The sequence below is a fragment of the Leptidea sinapis genome, chromosome 45 (genome assembly GCF_905404315.1).
Source record: "Leptidea sinapis chromosome 45, ilLepSina1.1, whole genome shotgun sequence".
In the NCBI taxonomy this organism is placed as follows: domain Eukaryota; kingdom Metazoa; phylum Arthropoda; class Insecta; order Lepidoptera; family Pieridae; genus Leptidea; species Leptidea sinapis.
Genome location: NC_066309.1, coordinates 2753235 through 2772336, shown reverse-complemented (window position 1 = coordinate 2772336; position 19102 = coordinate 2753235). Strand labels below are relative to the sequence as shown.

General features: G+C 31.8%; 1 long non-coding RNA gene across 1 annotated transcript in view; it reads right to left on the bottom strand.

Moving 5' to 3' along the window:
* LOC126977555 (uncharacterized) overlaps nucleotides 1-19102 on the bottom strand; it is a 68787-nt gene that overhangs the window by 10225 nt on the left and 39460 nt on the right. The window contains exon 2 of the long non-coding RNA XR_007732231.1: nucleotides 17457-17502. This is a non-coding gene — a long non-coding RNA (uncharacterized LOC126977555). The remainder of the gene's footprint in view (nucleotides 1-17456; nucleotides 17503-19102) is intronic.

The following is a 19102-nucleotide window of genomic DNA, read 5'->3' as shown; positions in this document are numbered from 1 at the left end:
CTTGCGCCCGTTCTTCTCAGGTCTGAGGTATACTGCTTCGAATGGGTGGTAATATTTGGCTTTCATTAAATGATATCATATCCTATTTTCAATAGAAATATTTGTATAAGATAAACAAGAGTTAAGAACTACTGTATTCACAGCAGAATAAAAAGTTTCTGATATATTAAAAATTTCTTTATTTCGTAGTTTTTGTGCTATTCAGTTGTCTAATATTAAGTTACTTTATAGTGCCGGGCAGCCAATTTCAACTCGGACATAGATCAGTCTCGCTGACGTACGCGCAAACTGCGTGGCACTCAATAGATTTGTCTTCCCAAGATTGTTTAGCGGCCGTGTAAATCTTGCGTATGTGTGCGTGCGTCAGTTAGGGCGCTCTAGAATGAATTTAAAGTGTTGTTCTATTACTATTTTGTGATAATAGTGCACTTCTGTATTCTGGTTAGAAAACTGTGGGTTCCAGTGTAATTGTAATATAATTTTTTTTTATGAAAATGAGGGATTTAGTTACCATGCAGTGCCATTCAGGATTCTTGAAAAACCCAAATATTCTGAGCGGCACTAAAAATGCGCTCGTCACCTTGAGACAAGATGTTAAGTCTCATTTGCCCAGTAATTTCACAAGCTACGGCGCCCTTCAGACCGAAACACAATAATCATTATATATTACTGCTTCACGGCAGAAATAGGCACCGTGTGGTAGCTATAATCTAGCCGGCATGCTGTGCAAAGGAACCTCCCACTGGTAAATGGTTATTTGTGTTTTTATATCAAATTCCATTTGAAATTTTCGGCTGACGGTTACAGAGTGATATTATCGGGGTTGAACCGCATAATGATACACTAATGAGTATACTTTTCTATTATTGTTTCATATCTGCTCGTTTCGAAATTTAAACCCAAAAAATTATGGTCTAAAGGTTTTGATAGGTGACTTTAATGAAATGAAAATGAAGGATTATTACAGTTACAGCAATTTACTCTATTTAAATAATATTAAGTTTTATTTCAGGAAAACATATTGGAATTGTCAGTTATATTTTTAACACGACTAGTGAGCCGTAAAGCTTTTATTGAGAAGAATCAACAATAATAAAAATAACTTCTACATTAAAATATTAATGTAATAAAATATCAATTAAATGAAGTAAAGGTAAAAAAATACAGAATGTGAATAACAAGTAAACATCATTATAATATTTTGATGTTTCTGAAAAATAATCTTGTGATTTTTGCAACTACAGCGGTACTCTCTTGAAAACAAGAATAAACAGTAATGTTGTTGTTTATCAAAATTATATTTTCCACAACTAACGAGAGTATTTTACAAAATATTTTGAAACTCATAAAAATGTGCGTAATTATAAAGGAATTTTAACTTCATTCATTATTTCATGAGACGCAGTGATAAAGTAAACTGTTATACATGCGGTTTAATCCATTTTCATAGCATCCATTTCAAATACAGAAAAACGTCTAGATAGACTATGACAGCTCTGAGAATATCGAAGAAAAACTGACTTTAGAACTGACCTCTATTTTAAGCAATTGACGCACACTAACACAAAGTATCATACAAATCGCTAGTGTAAGACGTAGCTTGTCACGCACACTAAACTAATATTCCTGGCCTGTTTTTATCGATTGTCTAAAAGCAAGAGACTCTATCTAGACGTATAAATAATCTAAAATTTATCCATTATATGAGGCTTTAATAAATGCAATATTATAGTTTTAATTATTATCTTTACATAGTTATCGGTACATTCGACAAAGTATTCATAGAAAAGACTTCAACGCACTTCACTTTTAATCACGCTGTCTAATCAGACCAAAGTGGGTTTAAGATGTTGTTTAATGTTAATAAGACAAGACAAGCTTGTACAGAGGCCTCAATAAACATTAAATCTAACCAATACCTTTTGTTAATTAAGTTTACAGTTAAAATTAATCATGAACAAGTAGTTTGTTAGTCTCTGAGTTAAATTGAAAAGGTATTACTGAGAACGGATCGATCATTATGAGAGTTGAGAAAATATTTGAATAGCTGTTTTCTTATCAATCACCACCATTGATCGAGTTGAAATTCAAGTGAGGGTATCAAAGATTGGACACTGTATGGATAAAAGAGTGGAGAAAAGTTAGAAACATTTAAGTGAACAGTAGTTATACAAATTAAATTTGTTACCAAGATTTATGAACTATGCGGGAATCTCTCGCCTCGTCTCGCCGAACCCGCGACCTTTCGGATTCTGTCCTAGCGCTCTTACCAAATGAGCGAACCGTTCGAGTCCCGCATCGTTCATAATTTTTGGTCTGAAATCTAATTTGTATAATTTATCCCAGTGAGAAATAACATTTTAAAAATTTTACTTTAAAGTCAACAGAATATGTAGGTCTCTAGGATGCGACTTATTGTATCAAACCTATCAATTCAATATAACATATTGATCAATTGCGAAATACTCGTAAGTAATTCTGATCAATTAACTTTCTACATGGCAGTGAAAGCCTGAAATGATCGTACATGAAGCGTGAATCTGCCAGCATTCGGACCTCGGTACCAGCCGAACCATTAAAATTATCTTCGCGACCACGTCAACTCTAATCTGTTTGATATTTTATACCTGTTTACTACTGCGAGTGCGAGGCGAAGAACAAGTTATAAGTTTCAAGGAAAATTACATAAAAATTCGTTGTTTTTTATTTACATCTACTTGTTGACAAAACATTGCCACTGGCTTCAATGTACAGTCGATTCTATAAATAAATTTGTTTATATTATTTTAAAAATTGCGCTTTCACAATTTTTTTGTGTATTACTATGGTAGTCTGTAGTACTAAACCTGAATGTGTTTAATAATGAATAAATGAGGCTATTTATTTATTTATTATTTATGGTAGTTTGACATTAAAAGAGGAGGATGAATCTCATGTTAAATTGCGTACTATTATATTTGCTACCTAACTACTGAGACAAATATATTTATACTACGTACCATATTACGGAACCCTTTGTGTACGGGCCCAACTTGCACTTGACTGAATTTTAAATTAATAATAATTATAATAATATTGATACACTTTTTACACAAATTATCTAGCCCCAAATTAAGCATATATAGCCTGTGTGTTAATTACGTGTTTTAATGTACTTGGCACCAATCTTAAAAAAAGCCTTGTAAAAAATGTTTATTTACTTTATACATACAGGACTTATTCCTATATTTCCTCACTGTATCTCGATAGCAAAAAATCTATTATTTAACTTAATAAGCTAGGCTTCGTGTTGGATAGTTAATTCAAAGATATGAACATTGTTCATGTAATATACGACAAAATAACTAATATGTAAAAAGCTAAATGAATTATTATACATTTCATTTATACAAAACTTTATCTTTATATATATAATTCTTCTGTACGTGTGTTCAAGTGGATTCGAGGATTGTTTAGATTTACAATTGAACTACCTCCAAAATGGCTGGACCGATTAAGATGATATTTTTGTGTGTTCCAGTGAATTTGAGATAGGTTTAGATCCTCAATTCAGCCCCTATATAATTCTCCTACCCATGTGTATGGTAGTGAACTCCTCCTAACGGCTGGACCGATTTTTTAAATTTAAGACGTGCGAGTATGTACAGGACAACGTCTGTTGGGTCCGCTAGTGAGAGTATAAAAATTTATCAATATATCTGGGTTCAAAAAATCGTTTGAGATTATTATATTAATAATTATTAAAGACTAGTTTTTGAATAAGAACCCATATTTCTAAGACTGAGATCTATAAAGCGTACTTGATTAGCTCAGACTTTCACCTGTCAAATGACAGTAAAAACGAAAACAAAGATTGACACAGACTAAAAATCTATCAATATGTAGCTCATACAATTAATACTATTTTATTAATAATAAAGGTAAAGGTTTGCATAAGATGTGTATTAAATTAAAATTTTATTTAGTTATTTTAAACTTTTTAGTTTTTGAAGTCGGTTTTTTTTACTTTTGAGTGTGAGTTAATAATAACAATATCATCAACCTGAACGAAATCTCCTAAATAATCGTACACAAACTACAATTAGATTATCCACGTAAACAAAAATTTTCATAAAATGAAAACTACTGGGCCAAACTATGTAAAATTTTTATATGATTAAATGGAATCTATTCCGCACCGAATTAAAGGGAAGAAGAATTACATAAATCGGATCATAAATCTCATAAAAAAATACCGATTGAATTGAGAACCTCCTCCTTTTTGAAGTCGGTTAATCAAAGATTATGCACAGCTTACACTCAGCTAAGTTTTATGTGAGTAAAGCCTGCTAAGAACGCTATATTAGTGGACAATAGCCCTTAGCGAGCTGTCAGGCACAATAAATAAACACGTTCTTTGATGTTGCCGCCTCAGTTAATTTCACGAGCCTCGCTCATTTGGGCACCCAATTAAGTGGGAACATTATCGCACTCACGAAAAACGTAACGTTAGTTAAAGGGTTCATCAGAATTGTTCATTTTCAATGTTTACTTTTTGTATACCCACCGCCCATGATACGCTTGTTAAAGTTCTTGGTCCTTCTGAGTTATTATAGCATAATTATTCATTAATTATGACGACCTTTAATTGGTAAGTTTTATTTAATTATAAGATTTACGATGAGTAGTTAATCGAAAGTAGAACGGTGATTGGTTAGGGCTTTCTATTATACAGGCCGTTATTTTTGAACGCACGGGAAGGGAAACTATTCTAAATACTGAAAATATCAACAATTTACATTAACGTGTGAATTTCTGTGTTTTCGAAACTAGTCATACAAAAAAATCTATCCGTTCTTTTATACCCTTAACACTTAAAACTGATAAACTCTTTCTACGTAATTGTTGAAAAATTGTGATCTCGTAAAAACATAAAATTGAATTCGGAAAAGAAAGCTTACAATTCAATCTTTGACATAAAATGATTTATAATTAATGATGTCTCTTGTAACATCTGTTTTCATAAGTTTCGATTATTAGATTCGTCTATTCTTTAAACGTAGAGTGAGTAAAATATTTGTAATTGGGTACTAATTAAGTTAAATTGTAACATTTCCCATAACATGTTATCGGGCGTTTCATTATCAAGAAATATTTTAGCACTTTGAAAACGCAAATTCTTAGCAATTATTTTTTAATTACCTTAATTTAAATTTAAAAAATTCATCATCTTTTTCATTCTATTTACATTTTAAGAAAAAGACACATTTAAAGAAATACGGTTCCAAACTAATTATATATCACTTATTTGATAAATGCGATACATTCGTGTAAACTTTATAATCAATAAATTTGCGATAAAATTCCACATCGACTGAGGAAGCGAGCATGTTTGTTATTCGATCGTTTTAATTCAATAAATTTAAAACTATTAAGGAAGAACGACATAAGGAAGAATAATTATTACACTTACTTTAAGTGTTAAATCCCAAGTAATAAACATCAAATAGCCTTACTATAAACACTCCCAGAGCGTCAAAATACAATTGGCGAATAACACGCGTTTATTGAAATAATCCTAGTTTACACAACGTATTATTTCAATGTTATTCACGCCTAATCTGTTATTATTAAATTAATGGAGAATTCTTTAAGATTGTATTTGCCAAAGAGGATGTAAATACTACGTAATAAGAGGCGGGATTGCCTAAGTAAAAATTGAAATTTAGTTGAGTATGAAAATATGTGAAGCAGTGTTTTGACATGAGTTTGAAATAGTACACAAATAAAATTTGAAAACAAAATTTAATGATCGATGCGGGACTTTAACCCTATTTATTTGTGTATTAATCCTAGAAGTGAGGGTTATCACTTTAAAAACATAACAAATTGTTTTGAAATAGTAGTATTTACAGTATGACAATTGGCGACAAAGTATAATCCAGCTAAGTTTGAAAGCGAACAGTTGCTTAAAACGTAGTGGATATCGGCTATCTCCGTTTTTTACAAGATTATAGCCGTCATCTGTCAATATATCAATGACTGCACGTTTCATACAATCGAATGAATCGCTTTTTTCTTAGAGAGTTTCGCTAGGCTGGTATTTGCTAGTCAACATGGTATATACAATGAGATGGGATTGATATGTAATTTTTCAAATTGTTTTAAACTTATTGTTAATGTATTTTAAATAATCTTCAACCCTTTTTCAGGTAAAAGTTCAGTAGGTGGTAAAGTGCTTACTTCATCCATTTCTTTTACCTTTTACCATACTTTAAAATAACGACGTAAGACAATTACAATATTAAAGCAATTTATTAATTAAAAACTAACAACTTAATTCTTACACAAACAAGAGTAAATAATGTTATTGGTACCTTAGTAAACTAATATTAATTAATAAACACCATTCATACATCCGTCTCACAAAAAACGAAAAACTCTATTAATAACATCGTTATCAAATGTTTTAGGCATAAGTATGATTAAGCATTGAATTTAGTCTGAATTCTTTTTATTTAAATATTGATTTTGTGATATCATACTAATAAAATAACAGCTTAAATATCTTAAACAGTTTCGTGAACTCGAACTAAAACTATATTGCGAACAATTGATAGGATGTATTTTGACAAGTAGATAAAATAAGCAATAAGTATTTTTCGAGGTATTGAAAATCTTTTAATTTTAGAATGACAACCATGTGATTTTTTAACATCGTTTAAATGACCTCCAAAAAGATATACGAATGAACAAGTTGAGCACATAATTCGGACTAAATTTTGCCAATGACATGATAGTCTCAAGTTTTTTTGTTATTTTTGATTTATGATAATAAGGGACGAGATCAACAGAGCGTTCAGCTGTTGCTATTTGATACGCCCTGCCCATTACAATGCTGTGTCGCTCTGTATTCTTGAAAACCCCTTAAAATTCTGAGCGGCAGTACAATTGCGCTAGTCACCTTAAGACATAAGATCACCGAAACACATAAATGCTTACAAATTACTGTTCCACGGTAGAAACAGGCGCCGCTGTAGTACACATAATCTAGTTGGCATCCTGTGTAACGAAGCCTTCCATATACATGCCTGGTATCATAGCCAGTAACGATATCTGACCATGATAATAAGATTGTTCTGGTTATTGGCGAAATTGATGATGACTCATATAACATTGTTTGTGACTGAGTCATTCAAAATTGGACCGTCCTCAAGCCATTTGACTGGTATTATTATTATAATGGTATTTAATCCTCTTTAATATAATGATTATATCTAACGCTTAAAAGCAACCGGTGTGGACTTAAGTATGTAGATACGCAAGAAGTTATTTTTCTGATGCGTAATAAAACAAAAATCCTTTAAAAAAATATCCTCGTGCCATTTTACGTTTTGTAGAAAAAACAATATTGTTATAATAAAGTTATTAAATACAACCATTGAAAATATTATTATATCGCATAATTTAGTTAAATAACGTGTTATCAAATGTCATTAAATTATTTTTATACAATTAGAGAGAAATTATATAGTTTTATTTATAAGTTGAAATTTATTTAATTCTCGTCCATTGGTTAAAGTTCAGTTAACTTGAGAGTTACTAGGCGGTAGCTGAAGTATGATACAAATGGTCTAATTGACTAGCTAACGTCAGTCAAGGTGTCAAATTTGCGTGACGGTGTGCGCCCGCGATTAGGTAAAATTTTTCCTAACGCGGCAAAAGAAGTGTAACTTTTAATAAATGGTTGAAAATTAAGTTGTTGTAGTTCACAAATTTAATTTGAAAATCAAATTATTGAACGATGCGGGACTGAATCCCTCTCACGTTCCGTGTCGAGCGCTCTTGAGCGCTCTTCCACTGAGCCAACCGTTCGAGTGACGTATCGTTGATAAATCTTGTATGTCTTGTTCATCTATCAGGGTGTTGGCTTCACCAACAGGATCTACATTACAGTTGATAACCTGGTCAACCCCAATATTTGCATATTAGGAAATTGACTTAAGATGTCGCTCATTCAAATCTAAACAATTATCAAATTTTGTTTTCAAATTTAATTTGTGTAATTAATCCCAGAATCTGGGAGGGTCCCACTTTTAAAAACATAACAGTTCATTGTTTTTCATTATGATGTAATTCAATGATAAAAAATATTATACATTCAAATTCAAATATTTTTATTCAAAATAGGATGTTAAATCAATTATTGAAAGTCAAAAAAAAACTACCACCCATTCCAAAATGAATGCCTCAGGCTTGAGGAGAATGGGCGCAACAAACTCAGCGGGCTTTTTTTTCATCAAAAATATGTTTTACAATTAAAGTAACATTTACAAAGTAACATTGTACAATTAAACTTATTATTTAATAGCCTGAGGGCGGTCGCTCCATTCCCAATCTGTGGTATCATTAAGAAAGTCATTTATGTTATAGTAACCTTTACCACACAAACGTTTTTTAACAATTCTTTTGAATAACGTAATACTTTTGTTTTGAACATTCTCTGGGATCCTGTTGTAAAAGCATATACATCGCCCCACAAAAGACTTGTTAACTCGACTTAGCCGAGTAGCAGGCATTATAAGCTTATGTCTGTTCCTGGTGTCAACATTATGGTTATGACAGTTTCTGGCAAATTCACTTATGTGCCTATGAACATACATTACATTATCAAGAATATATTGAGAAGCAACAGTCAAGCTGTTAATTTCTTTGAATTTTGCTCTCAATGATTCCTTAGGGTCTAGGTTATAAATAGCGCGAATAGCCCTCTTCTGCAGCACAAATATTGTATTAATATCGGCAGCGCTGCCCCACAGCAATATATAGGTACATACATATATACACCGTTAATATACATAATTACAATAAATTTGATCGAGAACAAACACAATTGTCCGCCATTTTGATTCATATCTGTAGCGTTGTTTAAATTTAAACATTTGCATAGGTGACATTTATAAGCCGTTCGTCCTGATCTTTGTAAGAAATGACAACTTATTCGTCACACGCTATACATTTAGGTGCGTTGTTCAATTTTAAACTCAATGTAGAAGTATTAGCGTTTATTTTTGTGTAATGAAGATGAAGCTAAAGATCAGCTTCAATCAGAACAGGTCGAATCAACTGTAGCATCTTAAGTGCTCAATGCGTGAGAAATTATATGAATGTGTCTTTCATTGAACAATATAATTTGGATTTATTGCATTTAAATGATTTTAATTTTTTTATTTATTTATTTATTATATACAGACACTTTATCACATAATATTACATTATATTTGGTCCCTACACTAGGCGTAGCCTGTCCTGTAGACAACCAATTTACATCCTAAGGTTAACAATATGAACCGAAAGGTCAAAAAGTGCACTCTATATATGTGTGTGTGTACACGTGTGTCTTTGGGTGTGTGTGTATGTGTGTGTGTGTGTGTGTGTGAGGGTGGGTGTGAGTGAGTGTGAGTATCTTATTAATAATACTTAAAATGTTAATAATAGCTGTGGTTTTACACCACGAAGTTTAACTTTTGTTTGTTATTTGTTAAAAGAGAGGACTAACAAGTGGTTAATATTTTATATTTGTGTTCTATTTTTTTGTATTGATAGATATAATCTAGCATTTATTAGAAAAGATACGCCCCCAGACCTGTTGAACGAACATAAGAAAGCGGCCTTGATTTTCAAAGATGTGATTGCATTCCATATACACATTATACACATAAAAAGGCATAAAAGGCATTTATTTTCTAAAAATTGATTCCTTTAGAATTCTTTTTGATGTCATTTCTTATACTACTAGATACTACTACCGCTTCGGAAACAAATTGCGCTCTGAGAGAGAAGAAGCGGCGCAAGAAACTCTCTCAGCATTCTTTTTTTTTGCGCTCTTTTCAATAAAAATATACATTATTGTACAGTCATTTCTATCGCTATAAAGTAATCACAATCTAGTCCCAGGCTGTCCGATCATTTAGATATTCAGCAGTGGAGTAATAGGATTTACGACTGAGCCATTTTTTTATAAAAAATTTAAATTTATTTATAGATAATGCCTGAACAGTGGCTGGGACTTTATTGTTGAAGTGTATACATTTACATACACACACACACAGATATCCTATAATATGTTTAGTGTTGTTAAATATTTTTATAAGCTTAATTAAATTGTGAACAAAAGATTTTTGGTAGTGCTAATATTAATTGATATGGGAGAGCGTGGCCTTCTGGCACATGTATTCCTCACTAAATATAAGGTCACATCCACAACAATGATTGTACCATTTTTGCAACTAAAATAAAGGTTTTTCAATTTTGAAATTTCGTTAATATTCATTTAAAATAAACTCATGAAGAAGCTGTGTGGCGACACCCCAATTTCCAAGTCGTAGTATCACTTAGTCTATTAAGAATTAGTAGCATATAATTATTAAGTAAGTTTCCTAAAATCCTGTTATCAAAGTATTACTCTAAAAGTGTCGATGACGCAGAAGGTAGAACCGTTGACCATCACTCGATGTCCCCGTTCGATCCTCGCTCAGTTACCAATTTGCTGTAGGTCTATTCAACGCTCCATAAGACCAGCAACGTTCTTGGGATCTCTGGTCTTTCACAAGAGTTAGGGCCGCGATGACCACATACCATCGAATCGAACCTAAAGCTCCTTTGTGAGAAGCAAAGATACCTATTATTGCGCCACTGACGCTTTTTTTTTCATATTTATTTATTTAAAGGTGCTCCAACAACACATACACACACTCTTAAACTTAAATATTGCACAAAAGTAGTTGCAGTGTATGATAATTACAGGTGCACACAATATAAATGAGAATCATTTCTATTGGGCACTTATATATAACACAAAGACTTATATAGTATATAAAAAAAATATGATAATAAAAAAAAATATGGTTCATATGATTGAGAAATACATAAACTGTATTTAAAGTATACAATTTACAAAAGCTACTTTACTGTCCCATAGTAACATTGAGATTTAAATAAAACACTTTTAAAAGGATTATATCGTGTGTATTGTATCTTTATTTTTAGATTCGTTTTTGCGGAAATGTTAATGTTTTTATTAATATTTATCGTTATATAAATAAATATTTTTATTATATTATTGAACCCGACGATTCGTGACCTTTTCAGAGCACGTTTTCAGTGGGACTGAGTGCTCTGAAAAATGTACCTATGTAAAATCACAGTTACAATTAAATGCGTTTTAATCCTTTATTTAAATGTGTAATGTTAATTAAAGAAAATACAACATTTTGAGTTTTACTCTGACTAAATATATCCCTGTTTGTTAGCTCTTAGCAGAGGAGTTAATGACTTAAAGTTAATTGAAAATGAATAATCAAAACAGAAGATCTAACGACTTCAATATGTGTACCAAATAAATATTAATTGGCCGACATGTGACATCAAAACTTCCGTAACTCGTTTGTATCTTGATTAATTATCGTACTGGAGAACAGAGTAGTTGGTAATTATCAATTTAAAGAGTAAAATTTACTTAATGCATGGCCAACGGCTATTCTTCTGGTCAACAAGTCCAGTCCACTAGATTATAGATACAACTAAAATAATTTATTCACTTAGGCCAAGAAATGACACACTTTGAAAAAGTTGAACTTTGATGAGAAGAAAAATTGATTGCTAATTAATCTATAATTTACAGCGATTTACATTAAACGATACATGCAAACAAAAATTCTCTTAAAGTTACTAGTGCAAGCTTAAAAAAAGAAGTAATTAAATCATAAAAAACCTTCAAATTAATAACGAGTGCAGAAGATGCATAAATATTGTTTTTTTTTTTATATTTGTTTATTTTTTATTATACTAGATGGCGCAAACAGTGAAGTGATCTGGTCTTAAGTGAAAAAGTCATGGGTATCTGCAATACTAGAGGTCTTCAATTTTAATTTATCAAACCCATAAATATAGTATTTTTATATTATGTACTTTATTCGTCTATTTAAAGGTTTTAATTAGTTAGTTTAATTAGTAATCCAATTAATAGATCTTACACTATTATATATTATTTGGTTTATAGATATATATTATTTACATGTTTTTGTAAATTATCATTAGATTCGATTATTTTGTGGCAATAACAGTACAATATTGTATTCTTCAAAAAATAAAAAGCTGGGAGAGTTTCTTGCGTCGCTTCTTCTCGCTCAGAGTGCCATTTATTTCCGAAGCGGTAGTATTGTCAAGTATATTAGAAATGATATCAAAAAGAATTCTGAAGGAATCAATTTTGAGAAAATAAATGCCTTTTTAATCGACCTTACAGAAGAGCTAATAAGCTCTTAATTTATAAATTAAAATTATAGATATAAATATTGTTGATATTACAAAGTGAATTATTCCTATAAAGTTATTTTGGTTCAAAATTTTTGGTATTTTTACCAATTTTATAATAAAAGTATAGGTATATTTATTGTTTTAAATATGTTCGTGAATAACATTGTTTCCAAGGACGATACGAGATGGTAACCTTCAAAAAAAGCTTTTCTAAAAGGCCGGCAACGCTCCTGTGATTCCTCTGGTGTTGCAAGAGAATGTGGGTGGCAGTGATTACTTTACAACTCCTGAACCATACGCTCGTTTGTTCTATTCCATAAAAAAAGCTTTTAAAGTGAAACTTTTATTACATCGTCTCAAACTTTTTCGTCTGTGTGTTGCATGTCGCGTGACGGTCGGGCGGCTATAGTTCGTAGCAGCTGACTGTTACTCATTTGTGCCAGTGCTCCACGCTATTTTGTTTGTTTTTATCAGTGTTTAATGTAATCCTTTTCAATCAATATTTTTAACCAGGGCTAAGACACAGAGTTCAATAAAAATATTAGTTGGACACTTAGTCTACTTTTAATATTTCCCATTATCATTCCAATTTTCCAAGTATAAAATTAAAATTGAAAAAGTGATTTTTATACCCTTAATGGAATATTATTCCAAAATTTTTAAGTTAAATGTCTATAATATGAAAAAATAATAAAAATCATAAAACCACACAATCCTTTTTTTAATTTAAAGCTATGTCAAGATTTCCAGTCAGAAACTGTTTTAAATTCGTTCTAGTATTTTTTTTTTGTCTATTTTGCAGTTGATACTTTTTTACTTTCTTTTCGAAAAAATAACTTAATAGGTATCTAAGTTAAACAAATCTTATTCTTATAGATGAAGAAACTTGGATGCGGTCTATTAGTTCTGTTTTTTGCCACCAGTCATTGAAGAAAAAGTGACAAAGTCTGTTTTAACGAGATGATCTGCATATCCGTATAAGATACGGGGCCTAATTGAATGTAGTCTGAGTAACGGAATCAATTCACCGTCAGTTCACCACAATTGGTTTATTAATGGAGGAATAAATCCAGTATTCCAGAGACATAAGCCCTTTTTCTCGAGTAACGGATGTTTTGTTCAATACTAATACTAATTCTTTTTATGTTAATTTTTATTTAGCAGTAATGTGTAAGCATTACTGTGTTTTGTTTTAAAGGGCGCCGTAGCTAATGAAATTACTGGGAAAATGAGACTTAACATCTTATTTCGTGACGAGCGCAATTGTAGTGCCGCTTTAAATTTTTTGATTTTTCAAGAATCCTGAGTGGCACTCGTAGTAATGGGCAGGGCGTATCAATTAGCATTAGCTGAAAGTCCTGCTTGTCCCGTACCTTAATGACTTATTTAGCAACGTATGATGAATAGGAACATGGTGAGTCAACAGCTGCTGAAGTTGCCTCGAGTAGAACCGAAAGACATGTTGAAGTGTAAAATTTTAATATCAAAAAACGCCTAATTATATAAGTTTATCGAAATATTTGTATCGTCTAATTAGTTATTAATTAATATAATTTGTATTACTAACGGAACACCTTTTAGCATGAGATACTCAATTAGGATCCCCAATAAGCCGGTAATTACTACCGTAACTATAGTAAAACATTAATACTTTTACAACAGTCGTTAAATAAAACATATTACTTTTATTAACCCTTGTAAAATTTGTAACAAAAATATCGTAAATGTTATATCGTTACACATAATTTATATTATTAATTAGTACATAATATTATGTAGTTTGGTCGTGTCATGTGGATGGAAGAAAGGATATTGGCTTACTAAATATGTTGAGCATATTATTAAAGTTATACTTCTTTAGGCGCTTTATGAAAAAATGATGAGAGTGAAATATTAAGATGCGCACGCATCACTGTTACACAAAAGTAACAGGGTGAAGTTGGTTCCTTAAATTTTCTGACGTTTGCGACATTCGTTATTGTTTTTTTGGTTTCTTCGTCCATTCGGATAGGCAAAGGGTTCAAGCCCGTACAGCCGTATTCGTTATTTAATAATTAATTGCCAAAGCCATCTTTGAAAGATATTTACAATATTGTTCTTTCTACAAAGTAACCTAGAATAGCACGAGGAATAAATAATTTTAAGGATTTTTACTTCGTTAGGCCAAAGGGGTATAACTTCTTACGTGCATACATAAGGACACACACCCTTTTTTTGTAGTTGTCTAGGTTGATCGAAACTTGAATCAGGAATAAATATAATATTGAGCTAGGTCAAGACAAGAGCACTAAGAATTTTTACTCAGAAATAAAAATTGTATATATATTTCGGATAGACCTATTTACGTCTGCCCAATTTAATTTTTTTCTAATAGTATCAACGCGTTTTGGAACAGATTAGACCGTGGCCATCTGGAGGGCAAAGCCAAATTGACTTCGAAGAAAATGGGCGTCATAAATAGAGCACGGCAATACTTCAAGCCGGCCTACATTCTAGCACTTTGTACATGGTGTATTGCTGTCATATCTTGTCTGGCGCACCCCGTATCAGTTTGATCCAATTTACCGCGTACAACGCAGAGCAGCTCGAATTGTTGGGGACCCAGTGCTCTGTGAACGGCTGGATCACTTGGCGTTGCGTAGAGACGTCGCTTCATTTTCCATCTTGTAACGCATTTATCACGGGGAGCGTTTCGAAGAGCTGTTTTACCCGATTCCTGTCGCTGAATTCTAACTTCGTTAGACACACCAAAAATATGGATATCATCCCCACTTTCCAGATGTGCGGTTTTCAAGGAACCTTCTTCCACGTTCTATAAAGCTGTGGAATGAGCGTCCTTGTGCGGTGTTTGAGGGACGATACGACATGGGTACTTTAAAAAAAGCGTGTACACCTTCCTTAAAGGCCAGCAACGCTCCTGTGATTCCTCTGGTGTTGCAAGAGAATATGGGCCCGTACGCTTATTTGTCCTCCTTTTCGATAAAAAAATAAACTTAATTTATAACACAAAAATACTTAAAAATCTGTTTATACTTGTGCCAATGAAGCCTTTTCATTCAAAATTTAGACTTCCGTTAATTCCATAAGGTCCCTATGATTTCATTTTAGACTTTTTCCTATACTTGTAGAATATACCCCATAATAATACCCCATAAATTTTGATTCCCTTGGTGAGAGTGTCGAATATCTTTTATTGCGGCATAAATAGCAAAAGTATCTCTTTTGTACGTTAATTAAGAAGATTAATTTTTTCACACAAGAGACTGTATGTAGACTTGAGTGTATCGTTTTAAATTCAACGCGATATCTCCTCGAGTTCCTGAGATAAAGTGTCTTGACAGACAGACGAATGTTTATTCCTTTTGAGGTACGAAACCATTTTGCCTAATTATTCCGAAAGAGCTACAAACTTAACGTATAATAGCTATTCTAGAGATGGAACAAAAATGACTCTATTTACGTTCCAATGATTTGTGTATACATAAAACTTAAGATAGTCGTAAAACAATAAGCATCACATTGATTATGAAGATGGTAGACGAAAATTACTATATTGAAGTCGTGTTAGAGCTCGTATCGTGTTATTTGATACTCCAGAAACTCGTTATAGCTGGGTGGTCGTTTCTCTGAATATAACGAGAGAATACTGATGAAGTGTGAAGCCTCAATCTAGTTAAACAACCAACGGAATACTGTATTCATGTTCTAGGACGACACAAGTCCTCTAATTGCCTGATAAAAATGCTTTAGAATTGTTTAATAGTTACAAAGTAATGAAAGAAATCATAATTTTAGATCAAACGACGGATATTAAGGCATGACTAAATTTATAATAATGTTGTTATAACATTAGTTTTTAGAATTTTAAGTTATAACGTTGGAACCCAAATTCATTTGATGAATGATTAATAAAAATCCTATTATGAAAAAATTATCATTTTTGAACACTACATAACGAATCCCGCAGTTTATTGAGGCTTGGGATGAAGCCAACGTAACAATATATATATATATATATATATATATATAATATCATATATAAAAACAGTTAGTAAATTTCGTGAATTTTTGTCTAAATTAAATGATTAATATGGCTTCAACTGTTAAACTTGGGTACTTAGGTGTTTATGTCTTTAAAAATAGAAATATTTTTTTTTCTCATATTCTGTAAGATTTATATTATTTTTTTGTAAAAATAATATAAGCTTTATATAAGCAGAATTGAAAAGCTTATTTGTACAGTTTTAAGTTAAAAGCAGTTCATTGAACACGAGTAATATAAGATTTCTATAAAATTGTTGTTAAAATAAAAAACAGTCATATTTATATTATCGTATGCCCTTTATCGACCTACAATCTATAATAAATGCATTGCTATATTTGGTAAATGATATTGTCTAAGTTATCTGCAAGAGAACTCTGTAAAGACATTTAATTTCCGCTTTTAAATCTATACTACTTCCAACACAAAGTATGTATAAAGAATTCGCCATTCATGTTTTATTAATATTTAATAAAATAGCTTAGATATAAAACATAATATTGAATAAAGTTATCCTTATAGCGCAAAGACATTACGCATTAGGCGGTAATTCGAGCTGTGCTGGTAAGATACTAACCGCGTTTTGGTAATTTCGAGTTTAGAATTCATGTACTGAACGATCATTCGACGATTCTTGTGGTGGAAGGAAACATTGTAAGAAAAATTATAAACCTCGAAGAAATTCAAAGGTTATAAGTGAATTTGACCAAGTCACAAGTATGGTGGACTTATCATGGTATCCCTTTAATACAGTGCCCATCAGTGGGGTTGTTTATGAAGAGAGACATTAGGCATTTTAGAATCCTTAATATCGTAACAGCGACGAGTGCCACATAGTGATGAGTTGATTTGTAAGCAATCTGCCTTGCTTAGTTCAATTCAAATTAATCTCTAAATTCATTTTAGTAAATATTTATCAAATATATATAGTAAAAACTATTTATACTAATATTATAAGTACTTATTCAAGAAGCGTTTACCATATTATGTATGGAATAGACGGAATGCTTAATTCTTATTTATGAATAATATTGAATTAGTTCTACGCAAGTTGCCTTGCATAAAAACTACTTTAAAAGTCTTGAATGATAAACAATTAGATTTATAAGTAACTTACCACTTCAATATAAATCTGCCGCGAAGATCAAGAACAAATTGCGTACCTAAAAGAGAAAAAGATATAAAATTAGACAAGGTAAGAATTAGAAGCTTAAAAGCAAAATAATAATTCGTATGTCGATATTCAAATTAAGATAATGATGATAACCCATAGATATAAGATGGAAGATTATTAGATGACTCACAAGAAGTATTACAATAAAAGAATTTAATAGAAATTAATGATTATTTGTTATCAGGTGTTCAGCTATCTAGAACAAGGCCGACGCAATGTATTAAATGCGTGAATAACATAGAAGTCAATTACGAAATAGTTAGATCAGATAGTAGCAATGAACATTCGTCTTTAGCGAACAAGATTTCTGCGAACTGTCATACTCTTTGACATGTGATTGAAGTTTGTGTAGTAGACATGAAAAGCAATAACTCGCTAGAATTGTGATTCTTCATATGTGCACCCAGTTATCAAGTAACTAAGTTAACAAGTAACAAAGGGACAGTGTTAAATAGATTTAAATTTAAATTATTAGCACTATTAAAAAATATTGTTTTCACTCAATAAACGAATATTATCAAACGAAGTGGTGGTTTTTATGATTTTACTTTTACTACATTATCTCTTAACATTTCATTATGTTCATTTTTCATTAAATGAATAAATCATTTAATAGTTAAGGCAGCAGCAAGAGGCTCCTTTGCACAGGATGCCGGCTAAATTATGGGTACCACAACGGCGCCTATTTCTGCCGTGAAGCAGTAATGTGTAAGAATTACAGTGTTTCGGTCTGAAGGGCGCCGTAGCTAGTGAATTTACTGGGGAAATGAGACTTAGCATCTTATGTCTCAAGGTGACGAGCGCAGTTGTAGCGCCGCTCAGAATTTGAGCGGCGCTGCCATCAGCTGAAGGTCCTGCTCGTCTCGTGTCTTATATTCTTCAAAAAAAAAACAAATAAACTCACATTCACTTTTAAAATACATATAAGTTAAAGTTTTTCTAAAATAAGCTATTCAGAACATTAAAACGGCATAAAGGCTTCTCAATGATATCCTGAAATACTCAATCCACAGATATTATTACTTAATGCGTTACAGCTGGTCTAAAGTCGAGTAAAGTCACGTCGGAGCTGTAATTAGATGCATAGACTATACTTAAGATGCCAATCGAAATTTGCCAACAAAGTTTCATTGACCATGATCAATGCGATATAATCTAAGCATTTGACAGAAAATGAATAAGGTCTACGAGCAGACAAGACAAAGTAATAATTAGTCGGCAGTGTTGCAATGTTAGGATTAGTTGGTAACGATACGACTGAATGCTTTGTGATTCATTGAGGTGAAGGTGTCCCTTGACCGCTCCCTGTGACCTTACTTTCGACACGATTCGCTGATAAGAAGAATCGCTATTGAAAACGATTGAAGCTCGGACCCCCGCTGATGAGTCACAAATGATCTCATTAATTGCAATTACGATGCCAACTTGCGAGTTAAGTTGCATTTAATATTTACTGTTATAAATGCATGCATGCATCGAGTTCTGTCATTCATAAATGTCCTAGTTACGATTCAGGGCTACTGTGTCTATTAACGATGGAAATTATATTTGTACATTTGACATTTACTTATGAAGTTACTATAACATCA